Source organism: Bos taurus, chromosome 16 (genome assembly GCF_002263795.3).
Source record: "Bos taurus isolate L1 Dominette 01449 registration number 42190680 breed Hereford chromosome 16, ARS-UCD2.0, whole genome shotgun sequence".
NCBI lineage: Eukaryota > Metazoa > Chordata > Mammalia > Artiodactyla > Bovidae > Bos > Bos taurus.
Window position 1 is genome coordinate 76,749,005 of NC_037343.1, and position 23,331 is coordinate 76,772,335.

Here is a 23,331-nt window from a genome sequence, read left to right on the forward strand (position 1 = left end):
ATTCAAAAACCACTTCTGCTCCAAGCAGACTTCTCCTTTCATTATAATTAATTCTTCTCCAAAGAAAAGAACCCTACTTGAGGTGCCTACAGGAATTTTACTACTAATAAAATTGTTTTCCCCAACCATTTTGTTGGGATTTAAGTGACAGTCATCGCTGGGGAAGGAAGATCCCCTGGAGTAGGGCATGGCAACCCACTCCAGTATCTTGCCTGGAGATCCCTGGACAGAGGAGCCTGGCCATGGGGTCGCACGGAGAAGTGACTTAGCCCAAGTGCACACAAATAACAATCATACCCCTGCAAATTGTTTTAAATTTACTCTAAGTATATATAAAGAGGAAATACTACATACCTACACACAAAACAAATCTTTTTTAAACCAGCTTTTAGGCTGACCACGATGAAGAGGTTTATATATCCTGATACTACTGAGGTAAAAGGGATAGAAACACAGATGGACACAATTTGTATGTTTGTTTAAAATTACTGAAAAAAGATTTTGTATACAGTTATGTTAGTGAGGTTTTATTGAAACCAGTGGTAAGATTTTAGCAGTTTTAGAACTTTTGACACAACTGGTAGAGAACTCTACAAAGGGCAAGCCTTCAAAGTGGTGTTAGATCTTCCTAACGTCGTATTTCAGCAGTAATATTTCCTACTTGACAACTAATGTGAGCATATTTCTCTCTCAGGACTACAAAGAGAAATATTTCTACTATGGGAGAAATAACCTCAGATATGCAGATACCACTTTAATGGTAGAAAGTGAAAAGAAACTAAAGAGCCTCTTGATGAAGGTGAAAGAGAAGAGTGAAAACGCTGGCTTAGAACCCAGCGTTCAAAAAACTAAGATCATGGCATCCGGTCCTATCGCTTCATGGCAAAGAGATGGGGAAAATGTGGACACAGTGTCAGATTTCATTTTCTTGGGCTCCAAAATCAATGCAGATGATAACTGCAGCCACGAAATTAAAAGACGCCTGCTCCTTGGAAGAATAGTTTTGACAAACCTAGACCAGTGTATTTGGAGAAGGCAATGGCACCCCACTCCAGTACTCTTGCCTGGAAAATCCCATGGACGGAGGAGCCTGGTAGGCTGCAGTCCATGGGGTCGCTAAGAATCGGACACGACTGAGCGACTTCACTTTCACTTTTCACTCTCATGCATTGGAGAAGGAAATGGCAACCCACTCCGGTGTTCTTGCCTGGAGACTCCCAGGGACGGCAGAGTCTGATGGGCTGCCGTCTCTGGGGTCGCACAGAGTCGGACACGACTGAAGCAACTTAGCAGCAGCAGTAGCAACAGACCAGTGTATTAAAAAACAGAGACATCTGCTTATCTACAAAGGTCTGAATATTCAAAGCTATGGTTTTTCCAGTAGTCATGTGTGGATGTGAGAGTTGGACCATAAAAAAAAAGTCTGAGTGCTGAAGAATTGATGCTTTCGAACCCTGGTGCTGGAGAAGACTCTTCAGAGTCATTAGGACAGCAAGGAGATCCAACCAGTCAATCCTAAAGGAAACCAACCCTGAATATTCATTGAAAGGACTGATGCTGAAGCTGGAGCTCCAGTACTTTGGCCATCTGTGGAGAAGAACTGACTCATTGGAAAAGACCCTGATGCTGGGAAAGATTGAGGGCAGAAGAGGGCCACAGAGGATGAGATGTTTAGATAGTATCACTGACTCGATGGACATGAGTTTGAGCAAGCTCCGGGAGATAGTGAAGGACAAGGAAGCCTGGCGTGCCGTAGTGCATGGGGTCTCAAACAGTCACAACTGAGCAACTGTAACAACAACAGCAAAGTACATAACCTATATGTGGTCAAAGAACTTAGTCTATAAGCTAATAATATTACAATGTTTTGAGCTTGTTTTAATTGTGCGTGTTTGTAAAGAATCTATGTTCTTCAGCTCTTGGGTAAGGTGTTCTAGAAACACATCCTTGGGAAATTCTCTGGTGCTCCACTGCTTAGGGCTCTGCACTTTCACTGCCAAGGGCGCAGGTTCACTCCCTGGTCAAGGAACTAAGATCCCACAAACCACATGGTGCAACCAAAGTATAAATAAATAAAAGATATGTGCTTGATCAATATTATGTTTGTGCTTTTGACATCTTCTATTACCAGATTTGCATATGCTTGATACAATTCAATAAATAAAAGAGATGACTTAAAATCTAATTGATGATGGATTCACCTATCTCAATTTAAAGTTCTTTCAGTTTTTGCTTTATATAGTTTGGGGCTATGTTATTATACACAAGCCACTTTATAATTGTTATTTCTGCCTGATAAACTTACATTATGTTGTAAATTTCTGAAACTCTAGCAATGCTTTTGCCTTAAGTGTCTAAACAGCTTGCTCCTGATGAGATCAGTTCAGTTCAGTAGCTCAGTCGTGTCCAACTCCCTGCGACCCCATGAACCGCAGCACACCAGGCCTCCCTGTCCATCACCAACTCCCGGAGTTTACCCAAACTCATGTTCATTGAGTCCGTGATGCCATCCAACCATCTCATCCTCTGTTGTCCCCTTCTCCTCCTGCCCTCAATCTTTCCCAGCATCAGGGTCTTTTCAAATGAGTCAGCTCTTCACATCAGGTGGCCAAAGTATTAGAGTTTCAGCTTCAACATCAGTCCTTCCAATGAACACCCAGGACTGATCTCCTTTAGGATGGACTGGTTGGATCTCCTTGCAGTCCAAGGGACTCTCAAGAGTCTTCTCCAACACCACAGTTCAAAAGCATCAATTCTTCAGTGCTCAGCTTTCTTTATAGTCCAACTCTCACATCCATACATGACCACTGGAAAAACCATAGCCCTGACTAGACGGACCTTTGTTGGCAAAGTAACGTCTCTGCTTTTTAATATGCTGTCTAGGTTGGTCATAACTTTCCTTTGCCTACTATTAGTATCAATATATCTCCTTCATCCTATTACATCAAAACTTTCTAAGTCATTATGTGCAGATGTATCTAACTAATGTGAATTTTGACTTTCAATCTAGTCTGATAATCACTCTTAGACTGAGCGTTTAGGCCACTGCGTGTTTTATAACTGCTGACATATTTGAGTTCATCTCCACCATGGTGTACTTTGCATTCGTCTTCTCCGGGTCTATGTTTTCTTTATCTCATCTTTGCCTTCTTTAGAACTAATTTTTCTTTTATGCTTTCAGTTCTCCCTTGTTGTAGCTTCGAAGTTCTGTAGTCCGTTTCTATTCACTTAGTGACTAACCTGGAAATTTTAACAGGCAAATTTATGTGATTAAATCCAGAATTTATCAATATATCAATCTTCTCTCAAACAACACACAGACCTTTGAAATACCATCCAAAACTATAACACATTACTGATGTTGTTTTATACTGTCCATGTTTGTTTAAATTTACCCAGAAGTTTACCACTTATTTTGCTCTTTTTTTTTTTTTTAATTATTTTTTTAGCCATGCCATCTAGTATGTGGGGCTTCCCTTGTGGCTCAGCTGGTAAAGAGTCTGCCTGCAATGCAGGAGACCTGGAGATACCTGTGTTGGGAAGATCCCCCAGAGAAGGGAAAGGCTAACCACTCCAGTATTCTGGCCTGGAGAATTCCATGGACGAAGTCCATGGGAGAAGTCCATGGGGTTGCACAGAGTCAGACATGACTGAAGCAACTTTCATTTTCACAGTATGTGGAACTTAGTTCCCTGACGAGGGATCCAACCCACACCCTCTTCATTGGAAGCAAGGAATCTTAACCACTGGACTGCCAGGACCCTGCTTCTTTCTTACTTTCAGCTTCTGTCTCCCGCCTAGGACTGCCTTCCTTCTGTCTAAAATACAGGCCACAGGTACTGACCGGGTCTCTCACTTTTTGTTTGGATGAGGAATATATATATTTCGCCCTCATTCTTAAAAGATATCTTCACTGATAAAGAATTCTAAATTGACATATCTTTCTGTACAATGTCAATATCATTATTCTGTCTTCCAACGTCTCCAGTTATAATTTGAATTTTGAAAGTAATCTTGAAGTGTAATCTTTGTCTCTACTTTTAAGATATTTCATTTGTCTTTAGACTTCTAGATTCTCTATGAAGCATTGAGATGAAGACTTTTTTAATCCCTTCTTCTTGGTTACTCTGCATTTCTTGATGCTGGCCTGGTGAATTCCATCAGTTGTGGGAAATTCTGAACATCATCCTTGCTCCTCTTTCCTTCTGGGACTATGACGATACACATATCTCTTTCTACCTTCCATTTCTCCTAATATCTCTGTCGTAGTTTCTTTTTCTTTATCACTGTAGGCTGGATTTTGGATAACTTTATAAATATCTTCCTTTTCATTAATACTTTCTGTGGCTTTGTCTTATCTTCTGTTAAAGTCAGACATTTGGTTTTTTACCTGTATTTTATTTCTAAAGCTCTGTTTGGTTATTTTTAAATCTGCGTTCTCTTAAAATGTGTAACCAACTAAGACCTATGTATAGCACAAGGAACTCTGTTCAGTGTTATGTGGCAGCTGAATGGAAGCGGAGTTTGGGGGAGAATGGATACATGTATGTGTGTGGCTGAGTCCCCAACGCTGTTCACCTAAAACTACCACAGTATTGTTAATTGGCTCTGCTGCTGCTGCTAAGCCGCTTCAGTCGTGTCCGACTCTGTGCGACCCCACAGACGGCAGCCCACCAGGCTCCCCCGTCCCTGGGATTCTCCAGGCAAGAACACTGGAGTGGGTTGCCATGTCCTTCTCCAGTGCATGAAAGTGAAAAGTGAAGAGTGAAAGTGAAGTCGCTCAGTCGTGTCTGACTCTTAGCGACCCCATGGACTGCAGCCCACCAGGCTCCTCCATCCATGGGATTTTCCAGGCATGAGTACTGGAGTGGGGTGCCATTGCCTTCTCCATAACTGGCTATACCCCAATACAAAATAAAAAGATTAATAAAAGTTAAAACATCTGCTTTCTCAACTCATGTTTCAAGCCTTTCCCTAATTTCTTAAAATATATTTCAGTTCAGTTCAGTTGCTCAGTCGAGTCCAACTCTTTGAGACCCCATGAACCGAAGCATGCCAGGCCTCCCTGTCCATGACCAACTCCTGGAGTCCACCCAAACTAATGTCCATGGAGTCGGTGATGCCATCCAACCATCTCATCCTCTGTCATCCCCTTACCCTCCTGCCCTCAATCTTTCCCAGCATCAGAGTCTTTTCAAATAAGTCAGCTCTTCACATCAGGTGGTCAAAGTATTGGAGTTTCAGCTTCAACATCAGTCCTTCCAATGAACACCCAGGACTGATCTCCTTGCAGTCCAAGGAAATCTCGCAGTCGAAAATCTTCTCCAACACCACAGTTCAAAAGCATCAATTCTTCGGTGCTCAGCTTTCTGTATAGCTCAACTCACATCCATACATGACCAGTGGAGAAAACATAGCTTGACTAGACGAACCTTGGTTGACAAAGTAATGCCTCTGCTTTTTAATATATTTAACATATTCTAAACTCTATTTCTGATCATTCTAATCTCTGAAGCATTTGTGGGTATGATTCTATGTCTGACTTTCTCCCTCTGCCTCTTACTTATGGTCCCTTCTTTGCTTCTATATTTGGTGGCTTCCTTTTGTTCCTTGGACCTTTAGACATGGAAATGTTGTGAAAGCTGGAAGGCAGTTGAGTTCTCTGGAGGCGGTGTTCATTTATTGCTGGTAGATGTTGAAACTTTTCAGGCAACCCTTGTGGAATCTGGCTTTTGGTTATGAATACTCCAGGAGGATTAACTGTGCTCCAGAGTTTGAGACACTCAGTGTTCCTTGAATCCCTTTGGAGTGCCAGGTCCGTTCAGTTCAGTTCTTCAGTCGCTCACTCGTGTCCGACTCTTTGCAACCCCACGGACTCCAGCATGGCAGGCCTCCCTGTCCATCACCAACTCCCGGAGTTGACTCAAACTCATGTCCGTTGAATTGGTGATATCATCCAACCATCTCTTCCTAATGTCTAGGCTTCCCAGGTATCTCAGTGGTAAAGAATCTTCCTACCAATGCAGGAGACCTGGGTTCAGTCCCTGGGATGGGAAGATCCCCTAGAGAAGGGATGGCAACCCACTCCAGTATTCTTGCCTGGAGAATTTCATGGACAGAAGAGCCTGGGGGGCTACAGTCCATGGGGTCACAGAAGAGTTGGACACACCTAAGTGACTGAACAAGAACAATAATATCTACCTTCCTCAAGTCATACACAAATAGCCCCTAACTTATACACCCTTACATATTAATGTTATGGAGAAATCAAAGTTCAGGGCATTTAGTGAGACTAGTGTCGTGCTTCAAAATGTATTCAATTCAATTCAGTCGCTCAGTCGTGTCCGACTCTTTGAGAACCCATGGAACTGCAGCACGCCAGGCCTCCCTGTCCATCTCCAACTCCTGGAGTTTACTCAAACTCATGTCCATTTAGTCAGTGATGCCATCCAACCGTCTCATCCTCTGTCATCCCCTTATCCTCCTGCCTTCAATCTTTCCCAGCATCAGGGTCTTTTCGAATGAGTCAGTTCTTCGCATCAGGTGGCCAAAGAATTGGAGTTTCAGCTTCAACATCAGTCCTTCCAATGAATATTCAGGACTTATTTCCTTTAGAATGGACTAGTTGGATCTCCTTGCAGTCCAAGGGACTCTCAAGAGTCTTCTCTAATACCACAGTTCAAAAGCATCAGTTCTTTAGTGCTCAGCTTTCTTTATAGTCCAACTCTCACATCCATAGATGACTACTGGAAAAACCATAGCCTTGACTAGACTGACCTTTGTACTCATGAGAGGGTTGTGTCTAAAAGTTCATTTCTAAGTTAACTGTTTGGAACTGAAAACCTTGAAATAAAATGAAGCTCATGGCAAAGTAATGTCTCTGCTTTTGAATATGTTGTCTAGGTCGGTCATAACTTTTCTTCCAAGGAGCAAGCATCTTTTAATTTCATGGCTGCAGTCACCATCTGCAGTGACTTTGGAGCCCCCCCCCCCCAAAAAAAAAAAAATCTGTCACTGTTTCCATTGTATTTGGTTGGCCAAAAATCTCATTTGAGTTTTTCCATAAGATCTTAAGGGAAAACCCAAAAAACCTTCTTGATAATACTATGATAACCATAAAGGTAATCCCTGGCCTCCTAACCCCCATCCATTTACACAATGTATCCATGCAGACATAGGCCTTAGACATAAATGAAGAGACACTGACAGCAGGAGTACCTGCCCTGACCGCTCCGTCCCCTGTGGAGTGTGGAAAGAGGAACAGTATTGTCAACTCAAGATCCGTATTTCTTAAATAATATCTTAATATTGCCTTGAGTTTAAAACAACTTAGCTAGACTCAAATGGGCCATGAGCTTCATTTTATTTCAAGGTTTTCAGTTCTAAACAGTTAACTTAGAAATGAACTTTTAGACACAACCCTCTCATGAGTACATGAGATCCAGTGAGGCGTTCCCTAAGATTGCATGCTGCAATGCCTCCTAATATTCTTCCTGGTAAAACTTCATTAATAGTACAGCCACCTTCATTTAGTTTGGAAGAAAAATCCTTTATATAAAGTATATAACAAGTCAAATTTCTTGAAGTCTTTAGAAAACTATCTTGAAAATATTTTAGTAGGACCTGCCTTTTAATACCGAGATAGCATTGTTAAAAAGAATATTCTTTAAGCGTGTTATTCCTTTTATACTTAACACCAATATCATGGATTTGAATCTAAAGGTAAAAATCTCTTTCAGAATGATATATGAACTACTTTTAAAATAGAGAGAAAGTAGATGAGATTTGGGAGCAGTATCTCTCCTGAACATATTCTTACCTTGAGTTGTTTTCACATCTCTAGGCCTATAAAGTTAGCATTCTATATTAATTTGAAAGCCAGCTTCGAAAGTTATCTTCCAGTTTGGGGACAAAGGGATCAGACCATTCTTAACATCTTTACTACCAAATCTGAACATATCCAAATGCTTATAAAATTCAAATGGGAAAGGATATTTCTTTCTTCTGCTATTAAGCTTGTAGTGAAAAAGACTTTTAGTGAAATTCCCAAAAATAATACAGCAAAGAGATTCTCTCCCCCTCACCACCCCATTGCAGGTGATTTGCCCCAAATTAGGAAGTCACACTCTCTTGCCTCTGACCACCTTCAGCTAGTTACAGCAAAGAGATTCTCTCCCCCCCAACCACCCCATTGCAGGTGATTTGCCCCAAATTAGTAAGTCACACTCTCTTACCTCTGACCACCTTCAGCTAGTTCAGTTTTACCTTTGTTCTTCAATTCGCCAGACATTGGAAGAGTTTAAACAGTCCTTGCAGTTAAGAAAAAAGAATATTCGGAGCAGAGTTATCAGCGACCAATGGGAACCAGAGAAGACAAGCTTTCTTGGTGACCCTGGCTTGCAAGAAGCGGAGCGGTGTTTGTGTAACCCTGCTCAGTGTGTGGGAAAGACTACTAACCCCGCCCACCAGACACTCCACGGAAATAGACATCTGCATTGTCAGAGGCTCTGCTCACACCCACCTGATACTCTGCGGAGCCTGAGTGATCACACCCGATGAACAATGACAGTGGAATTTACTGGAAGGAAGCAGAAGAGCAGCTAATGTGATGTTACCAGTGCAACGCGGTCAGTAATCCTTAGAAGCAGCCGTCATCCGGATGCAAACAGAGAAATGATTCCAACAGATTCCTGTATGGCAAGTTCTACTTTGCTAAAACACAGTGACGAGGCAAACATGACATGCACTTAGATCTGAGCGACTCTAGGGAGAAAAAGAGCACTGTGTTTTCTAGGGAAAAAAAGAATACGAGCAAACAGAACTCAGTCAAATATAGCTGAAAAGGTACAGCAGAAGGTCCTTGAAGTGGTACACAGAGATTCTAAACTCCTGAATGTTTGACTATTTTCCACTTCCTTATTGGTGCAAATGAGAAGATACAAATCAACAAGGACTGAGAGGTCTCCTGGTCGTCATCTTATCTCTCTGCTGATTTTTCTGGTGTCACAGATCTGAAACACAGGCAAGTATCTTGGCTTGTAATCTTCCCTGGGAAGGAAGGAGCCATGGATGGAAGCTCCATGAAACTGATCATGGTCTTCCTAGTTCGGTGGGGATTTGCGTGCTTTGTAGAGAGGACTCAGTCTTGCCCGCCTTTCCTCATTCACTGTGCACAATTTCATCAGCCTTTTCCTGCACTCTGGAGCTTGCCAATCAGGATGGCTGAGCAGGGCAGGAATGCAGGAGGGCTCAGGACCGTGACTCAGCCCCACGTCTTCAGCCCCTGCACCCGTGGAGACTGACTGCTCTGTCTGTCGCTGCACAAACATCTCTTGGACCTCCCTCCACTCCCTCTGTGTCGAACTGCGGACAAGGAACCTAGGGCATCAGTCTGTGCGCTGTGAAGGGTAACTGTCCCGTGGTTACTTAACCTCACCATGGTTACTTAAGAAAGCTACGAAGGGACTTCCCTCATGGTCCAGTGGTTAAGAATCAGCCTTCGAATGCAGGGGACACGGGTTCGATCCCTGCTCGGGAAACTAAGATCCCACATGCCTCAGGACGACGAAGCCTGTGAGGCACAACAAAAGATCCTGAATGATGTGACGAAGATCCCACATGCCACAACCAAGACGCAACACAGCCAAGTAAACAAGCAAGTAAACAGTAAAAGACAGGAAAGAGAACTACCGCTTGGCCGCCAGTGATAGCTATTCCGGGATGTCAGAGGCCGCCGATGCCCACCTGACCAATTTCTGTCGCTGATGTTTAACACAAGCATGTTGCTCTTCCCCTTTAAATAAGCACGTGTGAACTCTTAAGTAGTCCCTGCATGACTTTGTGAGGAGTGGCCTGACCTCAGAATTAGAAGGAAGGCTTTGAATCCAGTGGCCTGTGATTGAGTTAGAAAAAACTCACTCCAGCAAGCAGCTGGCAAGACAACTTCCAGTTTGTGAAAGCCCCCCCCCCCAAAAAAGTGTCTTAACATCTGAGTCACTCTGTCATTCCATGCACAAAGGCTCCGTGTACACAGCCGACCACGAGCCTCTCCACATTTGCATGTGTCCTTTTCGTACTTGCTGGGATTTTGCCAAGTGCTTTATGATCATGTTTTATTAGCTGGGTCTCTGGATCATCCTGCGAGGTATAGACTAGCAGGTGAAACAGGCACTGTCCATGATGAGACAGGAAGCAAATGCTCGGGGACATTTTATTCCCAGAAGCCCGTGTGGAGTAATACGCTTTTCCCCGCTTGCCGGAGGCACCAGGAAATAGAAGCCAGCCCACAGAACACCACTGAACCATTTTTAAAAGCCATTTTCTTTGTGAAACACATATATTGCTTCTTCCCTCCATTTCCCTCTCTCACTTTCTCTCTTCCTCTCCCTTTCTCTCACTCACTCAACAAAAGTGAGCAAGTCTTCAGCAGGTCTGTACTTCAATTCAAAATTATTATCATATGGCATCTGCTTCTTCTATCTTTACCTATCTAAATTACATGCATTATTTACAATTTTTGAGGACATTCATTTCCTTAAAGGTCCTCTGCACAAGCTGTAGGATAAACAAAACCATTTATATAACAAACTAAAAGAATGTGCTACAAGTCTGCTATATGAAAATAAAAGATTCTAGAAGACTTTTACTCCGTGATTTCACAGATAACAAAAGCTAAGCTGAAACTTTCTTAATGTAATTAGTTCATAGACAAATTGCATCTTTAGGGACAGTCTTGGTCTAAAGAAACTGGATTTTCTGGTTCTCAAAGATGGAAAAGCAAAACTAAAGTATAAGCCTCTATGAACATCCATAAAAACACAAAATAGACATTCTACTATGACTCTAGTTAGTTTACATTATATATTCATTGTGTGAGTCTCCATTCAACACAAAGCTTTTAACCCATGACATTAAAATTACATTTTGGGGGAAATTACGTGGTAGGAATTTTTTATGTGAGGGGAGGGCCTAGAGAAAAAGATAAAGTCAGTGATGACAGCCTCTGTGTAGTTGAGCCACCTGTGATAAGAAAAGGATGCTCGGAAGAGCTACCTGGCTCCTCTCTGCCACATAGGAGTTGCAGTTACCTGACCAGGGCTCAAGCCCAGGCCCTCTTCACAGCGAGCACAGAGCCTTAGCCATGGGAGCACTGGTTATCTCAGATTGGGCTCAGTCACATGGCTCCTGAGCTGATGCTCAAAGCTCATCTTCTATCGAGTACCCACTGGGATTCCTGCTTCTCCAAGCTGCGTCCTCTGGCTCCAGGCCATGCGTCTGCCTGGTGTGTAGTTGCCACGGTCCTTCCAGCTCTTGCCCTCTTCCTTTAAATGAACAAAGTCTTTAAAGATGCCACCCTTTTGTTTTAAGCTGTCTTCACTTTTCCTGAATACCATCATCTCCTCCAGAGGACTCTATGTATCCTGGCTCCCAAACCGACTTAGTTGGAGCTTATGACCCATATTCTCTAGCTGGTTATAGAAGTTAGTCTGCTCTTTGATCATGTAGAGACCACATAGTCCCTGCTCTCATATGGCCTCGTTATTAGAGACCAACAATGAACATGCTGTTGCTCAGTCGCCAAGTCGTGTCCAAGTCTTTGTCACGCGTGTGCCGCAGCCTGCCAAGACCCTCTGTCCTCCACTGTCTCCTGGAGTTGCTCAAACTCATGTCCATCAGGTCAGTGATGCCATCCAACCATCCCATCCTCTGTCACCCCCTTCTCCTCCTGCCCTCAATCTTTCCCAGCATCAGGGTCTTTTCCAATGAGTCAGCTCTTCATGTCACGTGGCCCAAGTATTGGAGTTTCATCTTCAGCATCAGTCCTTCCAATGAATATTGGGTTGATTTCCTTTAAGATGGACTGGTTTGATCTCTTTGCAGTCCAAGGGACTCTCAAGAGTCTTCTCCAGCACCACAATTCAAAAGCAGGAATTCTTCAGCACTCAGCCTTCTTTAGGGTTCAAATCTCACATCCGCACATGACTACAGGAAAAACATGGAAGTACATAAATAATAAGATTTCTGATAGCAATGAGTTCTAAGAAGAAAAGAATGGTGACAGTGGTGGTGGATAGACAAGGCAATCCTTAAAGGTGGAGACGTCTAAGTTATAGACCATGGTGGTGTGAAGATCTGGGGTGAGGCTTCCTGACCAGGAGAACAGGTCATGCAGATCCCAGAGATAAGGGCCAACACAGCACATTTAAGGAAAACTAGGGTGGCTGGTGAGTGTAGTAGGAGATAAATAGAGAGGTGGGCAGGGCCAGATTGCAAAGGGGTTCTGCAGGTCATGGTAAAGGCTACAGATTGTATTGTACTTGCAGTGAAGCTACTAAAGGAGAACAAGCGCAGGTAAAAGAAGGGGATAAGGAAGCTGGCCATCAGGCCACTGCTGCAACTGGGGGGAACGACAGTGCTCCGATCCCAGCTGCACTGAGAACGCGGAGTCAGGCTTCAGAGACAGGTTGCTGTGGCTTTTTGACCATTTGGTGAGGGCCAGAAGGGATGTGATGGTACAGGGTGAGGACGGAACCCCAAATTCTGCTTTGACCAGTAAAAGGCTGAAAGCCTGCCAGCCAGCCCAGTGAAAAGGTGGCCTAGGCAGCGGTTGCTCAGGAGAACCAGCTTGTACTTGCAACTTACAGACTCGAACTGTCAGCATCGTGATATCCAGGTATGGTAAGCAGACAGAGTTTTGGCAGGTGTTCTTGTCCAGTTCCATCACTTCATGCAAGGGGATACAGGGGAAAAGTGGAAGCAGCAACAGATTTTATTTTCTTGGGCTCCAGAATCACTGCAGACGGTGACTGCAGTCATGAAATTGAAAGACACTTGCTCCTTGGAAGGAACGCTCTGACAAACCTAGCCAGTGTATTAAAAAGCAGAGACATCACTTTGCTGACAAAGGTCTGTCTAGTCAAAGCTATGGTTTTTCCAGTAGTCATGTATGGATGTGAGAGTTGGGCTGTAAAGAAAGCTTAGCACTAAAGAAGTGATGCTTTTGAACTGTAGTGTTGGAGAAGACTCTTGAGAGTCCCTTGGACTGCAAGGAGATCAAACCAGTCAATCCTAAAGGAGATCAGTCCTGGGTGTTCATTTGAAGGATTGATGCTGAAGCTGAAACTCCATTATTTTGGTCACCTGATGCAAAGAGCTGACTCCCTGGAAAAGAACCTGATGCTGGGAAAGATTGAAGGCAAAAGGAGAAGGGGGTGACAGAGAAAGAGATGGTTAGCATCACTGACTCAGTGGACTCAGAAGGACAGGGAAGCCTGTCCATGGGATTGCAGAGTCGGACACGACTGAGTGACCCAACAGCAGTGCCACCATAAATGGAAGTGATTGGCGTGCTTGGAATCCAGCGGCAGGTCATACTCTTCAGACTCTAGTTACCAGCTTCTTCATCTTCTCTGGATTCTCTTCAATGGTTCTCTGCCCCAGATGATGCTACACAAAAGTTATTTTGATGATAAACGACAAAAAGCTTAAAACTATAGTGAGAAAAGCAGCATGTAGTCAAGCAAGGGAAGAAGAGAACGGCGTCCTGCTGTCTCCACGAAGATGTCAGTGGCCCGTGGCTGCCTCACTCTGCAGTGCTGGTCCAGGCGCCCTGTGGAGGAGCCTGGCAGCTTCGCGGGGCTGCGACAGGATCTGTGGAGTCAGAGCCTGCAGGATCAGGGCAGGGGCTATAGAAGTGACCTGCAGGACGAGCCCAGCAGATCCTGAAATCAGGGCTAAACCACTGTGAGCCGAAGGGTAGGAGCCCCTCCATGGAACAGGTGCCCCTGGTCACAGACAGTTCCTGCCGGACGCCCCGCGCCGATGAGAGCTCAGTCTTTGCTGACTCACTGTGTCCACGTCTGTCCAGTCAGACTCAGGCATATGCCAATGAATGTGTCAGGACTCAAGCAGCTTGGGCTGTGATTCTCCGTGTAGTTTGGCAAGCATGGAAGAATCACGTTCAAGCATTAAGTTTATGAACGCAGTGTTAAACGCTACCAAACATTAAGGCATACATAGATGAGGTCTACGCCATCTATGAAAGAGGGCAGAGACATTTCAATGGCAACTTCGAGCTACCTTTTGGGAGGGAATTCACAGCATAAAAAGTACAACAATGATGGAATGTCTGAAAGTCTCTCATGACAAGTCTAACCATGCCTGTGTGTTACCACGCCACGCTGTGCAACGGCCCCCTGCAGCCCCGCTCAGCTAAGGCCACCACGTGAAATCAGTTTCAGCCCCCAAACTCAGTTGCTCTGCCATCTGGACAGACACAGCCTGGCCTTCTCAGGCCCTAATTACGGATCTCTCCCCAGTTTCTCAGAGGAGCCAGAAAGTTGGAGAAGACAGACTATGATAAAGAGATGATTGTCATGAGAGAAGCTGGAGTCTGCATTTTGTGACTTTGTGCATGGCTACTTTTAGGGACATTGTCAAGCATACCGCGAGAAGATTTTGACTTGGAGAAATCTGTAGAGAAACCCACAAAAAAACTCTCGTGACACACGCTTTTTAGCTTGTTACTCAGCGGTTCATAGGGTTTTTAAATGTTTCCTCGTGCCTTTGTTCTCCTCTTTTCATAAAGAAGTGTAGTGAGGCTCAGTCACAGTCTGATACTGTGCCCAGGGTACTTTTCTGTAATGCTCCCTTTTATACTAAAAAAGTCACAAGGTTTTATGATAAGTTATGTGGTCTCCTTAAGGACAGTTGCCTATTACTTGACCTGAGGAAGGAAAAGAAGGAAAATCATGTGCCACGAGATTTACTGCAGATTTGTGAATGTATTTGTCATCTTCACAGTCGAGTGAGGCCAGATTTTCCTCCCTCTTACAGATTGTGGACTCACTCAGAAAGAAAACTTCTCCATAGTTACGCAAATGGACTTCATACTCAAATCCTTCTGGATCCCAAGCGATTAAAACACAGGATTTTACCAAGTGAAGCACAGTTAGACTAAATAAGCAAGTCAGATTGTGCCAAAGTTTAAGGAGTGAAGTCCCTAAATTCGTAAAACCTAATCAACACTCAATTTCCTACCAGTTTTTGAAAACACAGTGCCCAGCAGCTCAGCTGCTCCCCGTGAGCATCCTCCCTCGCCAATTAAAGTGTTCACAGCACACCTGTTGCAAGCACACACCGTTAACACTCAGATCAGCTCCCAAACAATAGTGCCACCTGTCACTGTCGTGAGGCACCATGCCCATGTGCTAAGTCGCTCAGTCGTATCCGACTCTTTGCAACCGCAGTCCACCAGGCCCCTCTGGCCGGGGGATTCTCCGGGCAAGAATATACTGGAGTGGGTTGCCGTGCCCTCCTCCTGGGGATCTTCCCGACCCAGGGATTGAACCAGCGTCTCTGATGTCTCCTGCATTGGTGGGTGGGTTCTTTATCACCAGCACCACCTGGGAAGTGAGTCCTGAGGCAGCGTTTCTCCTGAAATGACATTGGCCTGGTGCGCACAGCCTGGGGCTTGCTGTGACGCTCACGCCTCACTTTGGCTTCTGATGCGAAGGTGAGAGGAGGCAGCATCCTCTTGCTTCCATCTTTCTGCCTGTGTGCCTGCTCTGCCGTCGCCCAACTCACCTGGAAGACGCTTCGTCTCCCTTCCGCCCATCCTTAGACTTCCCACTCGCACTCTTCCCTTCCGCCCATCCTTAGACTTCCCACTCGCATGCTTCCTCCTGCAGGGAAACTCTTTCTACTGGTTTTGGGTCACAATAAAGTGGACTTTTGTTTCCATAGCACTTTCAGCCACTTTCCAGCTACTTAACAGCTCTTTGCTTTTTTTAAACATATAATAATTTGAGCAGGTTGTGATTTTGATTTTTTATGATTGCTGCTTTGTGTGTGTGGTGTGTGCCCTCTATCGTACCCACATAATTTGGGGGCCATTTGTATTTATTATTTGCTGATTGAGCAAGACAGCGATGGCATGGTCACCAGGTGAAGAGTGATACACGGCGTATTATTGTTATTCCACAAGTCTTATAACTCCGGATTTCACTGTTTTCAAGATGGGTCCATTTGGAAAGCTTCATGATTTCCATACAGTTCTGATAGAGAAAAGACATTTGGCTAAATATATAAAATTACACTTGAAAGAATAAAAAAAGCTAAAAGAGGAAATGAAAAAATATTTAACATCAGTAGAACTGAATAAGAATTCTCCTGTGAAAAAGTTCAAATGGCTGAGAATGTGAGTACTTAATCAATTATTTTATTGCTCAAGTAATTCGAGGCAGGGGAGGAGAGGAGAGACTCATCTCCCAGGCATTGTCTAATGTGAGGTTCTGTGCTGCCTCTCTCTTCTGCTTCTCCTCTCCCCCAAATTTACCAACCTACACCCTATTTCATTCATTCTCTTCAATAACAGCAAATATTTTGGAGTGCTAATTCTCCTAGCTCCTAGGTAGGAGAGTGACCTGCATAGACTGGGGATTTGTTTTTAGGAAACAATTCAGTTTAGTCTGAAAACGCATGTGCTTTCTGCATTTCCACAAAGTCACATCGTCGTGGCTGCATTTCCACCAAGTCCCACCATCTCGGCCCAGCCTCCCATCACACCCACAGCGTCCAGCCTGCGGAAACTGGGGTGCAGGACACGAAGCGCGCGGGGATCACTGTCTCTAACCACGGGTTGCCTGAGCTGGTCCGTCAGCTAGGATGCTCCCAGCACACCCGCCACCTGCAGGGTGATGTACCTACGTTCAAAACCCCGTCCACTGTGCGGCTTCCAGGCAACTGCGCCATCAGGTTTTATATTCACAGGTTGGCAGGATGAATACAGTTTCTTGTCCCGTCTGCAGTCGTTACCCATTCAGAAGCCTGGGCACAGCTCTACCCTCATCCCTTACAGGGAACAAGTTCCCCCGTTGCCCAGCCAGGGATCAAGCAAGGGGACCTGTTGTTTGCTTTCGTTCTCCTCTGCTGCAGCAGGGGCCCCAGTAAAGCCTTGCCTGAAAGGAAAAAAAAAAAAAAAAAAAACAACAAGAAAACAATATATCAGACATCTGGTATATTCCTGTCAGGGTTTCTTAAAAAAAAAACCAAAAATCTAAAAAGCAGCATTTCTATCAGTGCCTGAACTCACAGTTTTCAGGCTGAAAATTACCAATTGTTAAAACCCAAAATTCAGCCCAGTAAATCTGAAGACCTAATTGTCTTTACTGACAATTCATGAAACAGGAAGCCGTCCGTCTGGCCACTAGAAGGGTGCTCCCGGGGCTGTGTGAATGGAAGGTCTTTATAAGAAGGAGGGTGGAGCAAAGGGATTGCCAGGAAAAGAAAGGATGGTTTTTAGTTCAGGACATCTTTTTGAGAGAAAGAAAAGGCAAGGATTTTATCACCCAGATTGACTCTTGCTGGAGGTGGGGAGGGGGTGGCGGAGAGGGCCCAGATTACTTCATCGATGCTGAGATTACATTTCTTGAGAAGATCATCAGAACCTGCAGTTAAGTCCTAGCTCGCTGTCATGGGGGTGTGGAGGGGTAAGTGACTCCATTTGGGGCCTGTCATTTCATAATTAACATAACTTCAAGGCTAACTTTATTTTTCTCCTAAAAAATTTGTTTGTTGTCAGAGTTTAATAAATACCAAATATTTTTGTGCAACTTTTTTTTTTTACAAATTAATTCTTTAAAAAAAAAACAGCTATAATGTTGAATCATATAAAAAATAATATGAAATAATTTTTAAGGCTTTGGAAATTGATTTAAATAATTAGTGGGTCCGTAAAGATTATACCATGATGGTGTGATCACTCATCTAGAGCCAGACATCCTGGAATGTGAAGTCAAGTGGGCCTTAGAAAGCATCACTACGAACAAAGCTAGTGGAGGTGATGGAATTCCAGTTGAGCTATTTCAAATCCTGAAAGATGATGCTGTGAAAGTGCTGCACTCAATATGCCAGCAAATTTGGAAAACTCAGCAGTGGCCACAGGACTGGGAAAGGTTAGTTTTCATTCCAATCCCAAAGAAAGGCAATGCCAAAGAATGCTCAAACTACCACACAATTGCACTCATCTCCCAGGCTAGTAAAGTAATGCTCAAAATTCTCCAAGCCAGGCTTCAGCAATACGTGAACCGTGAACTTCCTGATGTTCAAGCTGGTTTTAGAAAAGGCAGAGGAACCAGAGATCAAATTGCCAACATCTGCTGGATCATGGAAAAAGCAAGAGAGTTCCAGAAAAACATCTATTTCTGCTTTATTTACTATGCTAAAGCCTTTGACTGTGTGGATCACAATAAAATGTGGAAAATTCTGAAAGAGATGGGAATACCAGACCACCTGACCTGCCTCTTGAGAAATCTGTATGCAGGTCAGGAAGCAACAGTTAGAACTGGACATGGAACAACAGACTGGTTCCAAATAGGAAAGGGAGTACATCAAGGCTGTATATTGTCACCCTGTTTATTTAACTTATATGCAGAGTACATTATGAGAAATGCTGGACTGGAAGAAACACAAGCTGGAATCAAGATTGCCAGGAGAAATATCAATAACCTCAGATATGCAGATGACACCACCCTTATGGCAGAAAGTGAAGAGGAACTAAAAAGCCTCTTTTTTTTTTTGATAGAAATGTGTTTGTTTATTTGAAATTTAAATTACACTGGTGAACCTCTATTTAATCTAGCCATCCTGCTGCTGCTGCTGCTGCTAAGTCACTTCAGTCGTGTCCAACTCTGTGCAGCCCCATAGATGACAGCCCATCAGGCTCCCCCATCCCTGGGATTCTCCAGGTGAGAACGCTGGAGTGGGTTGCCATTTTCTTCTCCAGTGCATGAAAGTGAAAAGTGAAACTGAAGTCGCTCAGTCGTGTCTGACTCCTAGCGACCCCATGGACTGTAGCCCACCAGGCCCCTTCATCCATGGGATTTTCCAGGCAAGAGTACTGGAGTGGAGTGCCATTGCCTTCTCCATAAAAAGCCTCTTGATGAAAGTGAAAGTGGAGAGTGAAAAAGTTGGCTTAAAGCTCAACATTCAGAAAACGAAGATCATGGCATCCAGTCCCATCACTTCATGGGAAATAAATGGGGAAACAGTGGAAACAGTGTCAGACTTTATTTTCGGGGGCTCCAAAATCACTGCAGATGGTGAGTGCAGCCATGAAATTAAAAGACGCTTACTCCTTGGAAGGAAAGTTATGACCAACCTAGATAGCATATTCAAAAGCAGAGATATTACTTTGCCAACAAAGGTCCATCTAGTCAAGGCTATGGTTTTTCCTGTGGTCATGTATGGATGTGAGAATTGGACTGTGAAGAAGGCTGAGCACTGAAGAATTGATGTTTTTGAACTGTGGTGTTGGAGAAGACTCTTGAGAGTCCCTTGGACTGCAAGGAGATCAGCCCTGGGATTTCTATGGAAGGAATGATGCTAAAGCTGAAACTCCAGTACTTAGGCCACCTCATGCAAAGAGTTGACTCATTGGAAAAGACTCTGATGCTGGGAGGGATTGGGGGCAGGAGGAGAAGGAGATGACAGAGGATGAGATGGCTGGATGGCATCACTGACTTGATGGACGTGAGTCTGAGTGAACTCCGGGAGTTGGTCATGGATAGGGAAGCCTGGTGTGCTGCGATTCATGGGGTCGCAAAGAGTCAGACACGACTGAGTGACTGAACTGAATTGAACTGAAAGATTATACCATTGATTTCATTTCAGCTGCCTGAACCTTTCCAGGATCTTGTGTTACAGTCTCCCATTCTGACCAAGCCTTTGCCTACAGACCAGTTCACAAATACATTTGCATCATCATCATGTTAAAATCCCAGGCTATACAACGTAATTTATGTGGACCCTTGTGGATTCGACCTCTCCCCCAAGAAGACAGTAAGTATAGAAATAGGTGGAAAGACTTCCTCTTTGAACTACGACACAGCCTTGAGAGTAGAGACTTCTTTCTCTTCTCTTGGTCTGGCCACATCAATCCATACAGCACTCTGCAAAATAATCAGTACTCAACCAAAGCAAACCCAAGCCAGCAAACTAAAGGCATGTCCAGTGAGTTTAGTTTTTAAGTATGAAGGTGTGAAAGAAGAGCCAGCACTCATTCAGAGACTTCCCTGGTGGTCCAGTGGTTAACACTTTGCCTCACAATGCAGGGGGTACAGGCTCACTCCCTGGTTGGGGAGCTAAGATGTCATGTGCCTCTCAGCCAGGACAGCAAAACATAAAACAGGAGCAATAGTGTGACAAATTCAGTGAAGACTTCAAAAAAAAAAAAAAAAATACACACACATTAAATTCACATATTGGCAACATATCCCTTGGCCACGGACCCAGAAGCAACCAAAAACTCAAGGAAACAAAACCAAGCCCTTACAACCTGTAGTGCTTTAGTCCCAAAGGCAAAGGGCAAATCACTCCAGTTGCTTAAAACTATTCTGTTTCAATGTTATGCATCCTGTTTGGAAGTTCTGGTGTGGTCATAGCTGTGCTGCTGTCCAGAATTACAGACCCAGGAGAAGCCAGCAGCATGAGGGAGAAGGCAAGGGAGGGTGCAGTAGGGTGAGAGTCCTGCAGAATTGGAGCCTTGACATGAGCAGTCACCTTTGGCCAAAAAAAGCTGGAGGAGACTTTGCAAGAAGGGAGGTAGGGAGAAAAACACCCTGGGTTCATTCTCCTTTGTCCCTTGGGTCTCTCGCTGGAGGCTCCCTTAAGTTGGATCCAATGTAAAGCCAGAGCACCCACAAGGTGAGCTGATGTAACATGTCCAAGTCCATCTCCCAGGGCAAGAAATGGAGTGAAGGGTGGAGAAGTGATCTGGAGGGCGAACAAGATGCTCAGCCCTTTTGTCCATTTTGCGTTTTTACACATTCTAAACTACCTCTTGTCCTTGGGAAGTAGACACATTGTATGGCCTAAATTCTCAACTGAAGGATTCTAACAGGAACGACACGCTAGCTTAACTTTGTCCTCTTCTTCACCTAGCATAAAGGCAGACCTTGAGAGAAAGACAATGGAGACAAATCTTATCGTTGATATGCTGATCAATGGCTTCCCCAGTGGCTTAGACGGTCAAGGATCTGCCTGCAATGCGTGAGACCCAGGTTTGATTCCCTGGAAAAGGCAATGGCAACTCACTCCAGTACTCTTGCCTGGAGAATCCCATGGACAGAGGAGCCTGCTGGCCTACAGTCCATGGGGCTGCAAAAGTGTCAGACACGACTGAGAGACTGAGAACACATACCTATCAATAGTGTTTCTTTAAGCCCTCAGACTGCTTAACCTAACAGCCCTTTCTGCTTAATCTGAATCACCCAAAGAATGTCAGACATCACGCGATTCTCTAGTCTAGCCTATATTTTCTCATCTCTGGGCTTTCTGGGATAATGATTAAAAAAAATTATTAAACAGACTTTCAACTGCACAGTCTGCAGACCAGAAAGGGGAGCTCTCATGCCCTGTAATGATAACACAGCCCCAACAGGAAGAGGAAAGACCTCCTGGAAGCACTCAGCCAATGAAAACCCAAGAACTCTTTGTTTGCATAACCCTCCCGACTTCCTTTTCCCCTCTGTAAAAGAGTTCTCCTCTTTATTTTTGCTAGGGCCTTGCACATGGCTTGCTGCTGCTGCTGCTAAGTCACTTCAGTCATGTCCGACTCTTAATGACCCCATGGACTGCAGCCTACCAGGCTCCTCCATCCATGGGATTTTCCAGGCAAGAGTACTGGAGTGGGATGCCACTGCCTTCCCAGGCACATGGCTTGCAATGGTTGCAAATTTCAATTCTCTGCTAATCCCAAATAAACCCACATTAGCTGGAGAAATAACTGGCAGTGTATTTTTTTTTTTTCCCAGTCAGTTCAGTCACTCAGTCATGTCCGACTTTTTGCGACCCCATGGACTGCAGCACTTCAGGCTTCCCTGTCCTTCACCATCTCCCAGAGCTTGCTCAAACTCATGTCCATCAGGTCGGTGATGCCATCCAACCATCCCATCCTCTGTTGTCCCCTTCTCCTCCTGCCTTCAATCTTTCCCAGCATCAGGGTCTTTTCCAATGAGTCAGTCTTTTGCATCAGGTGGCCAAAGTATTGGAGTTTCAGCATCAGTCCTTCCAGTGAATATTAGGGACTGATTTCCTTTAGGATGGACTGGTGGTTTAGGTCAACACAATTAACTAAAACTGACTGTATCACCAGGCTGGTCGCTAACTCACAGAGTTCATATCTTCTCAATACAAGTGACACTCTCTACTGTGCTCTTGTGTGTGCACTCTAGTGTGTGCACTGAGAAAAAAGGACTCCTCTGTGCATGCTCCCTCAGCCTGTCAGGTAAATGCTCCGTCAGAATGTAAGAAAGAATAAAGACATACTCTCCACTCCCCCCCAAAAGCCCTCAGCAATGACTGCAAAGAGGAAAAATGGTGCAAACATGCCCACACACACACTTAGGAAAATCCGTGCCAGGATGCAAAAAAAGAGACGTTGGAGTGGAAAAGGGAACTGACACAGCAGTCCAGAAAAGGCTCGAATCTAAGCATGTAGGTCCAAATGATGTAAATCAATTTCCAGGCTAGATTCGTGGAAAGACAAAGGAATTAGAGGGAATGGGTGCCTCTGAAAACAAGGTGAGGCTGAAAAGAGGAGAGATGTTTGAAAGTCTGTTTAAAATGGCATTTAACCCTGATCGCCCCCATTCCATGCAACAAAGCAAATATTCTTTCCCAAAGAGAAGATAATATTAATAACTGGACAGCATAGGATCACCAACATTTGCAGGAAGTCTCCAACATGAAAGGCTGAGACAATATAAAAAAAGAAAGAAACAGGAAAAATGGGGGGGAAAAACTTAAGACAGGTAAATATTATTCTCAGACAAGTTATTGAGTCTCTGAAATAAAAACTAGGTACTTTTTTTTTTTAACGAACATTTAGAGAATAAGAAAGCTCTTAGAAGTAAACAATAGAGAAAATAAAGTGAAAAAGTAATTGGCTAATTGGCAAAGGAATTGGAAGAAAAAGTTGAGAAAATATCCCTAATTAGCATGAAAGTCAGAAAGAGAAAAAGACAAGAAAACTCCACTATCAGCCAGGAAGTTCAACAACTGAACTAAGGGAGGACAAGGAAACAGATGTTATCAAAGAAACAGGGAGAGAGAGTTTCCTAGAATAAAGGACACGAAATCTGAAACTGAAGGGCCACGCCCAGCTCAGTGAGTAGGAGACTCAGTTTACATTGTCAGGAAGATTCAGAACACCAGGGTTAATGTGAAGACTTTAAATGTGTTCAGGTCTCAAAAACAAGCAGAAAACCAAATCACGTAAATAGGATCCTCCCACCCCTCAAATCGGGAGACAGTGGAAAAATGCCTTCCAAA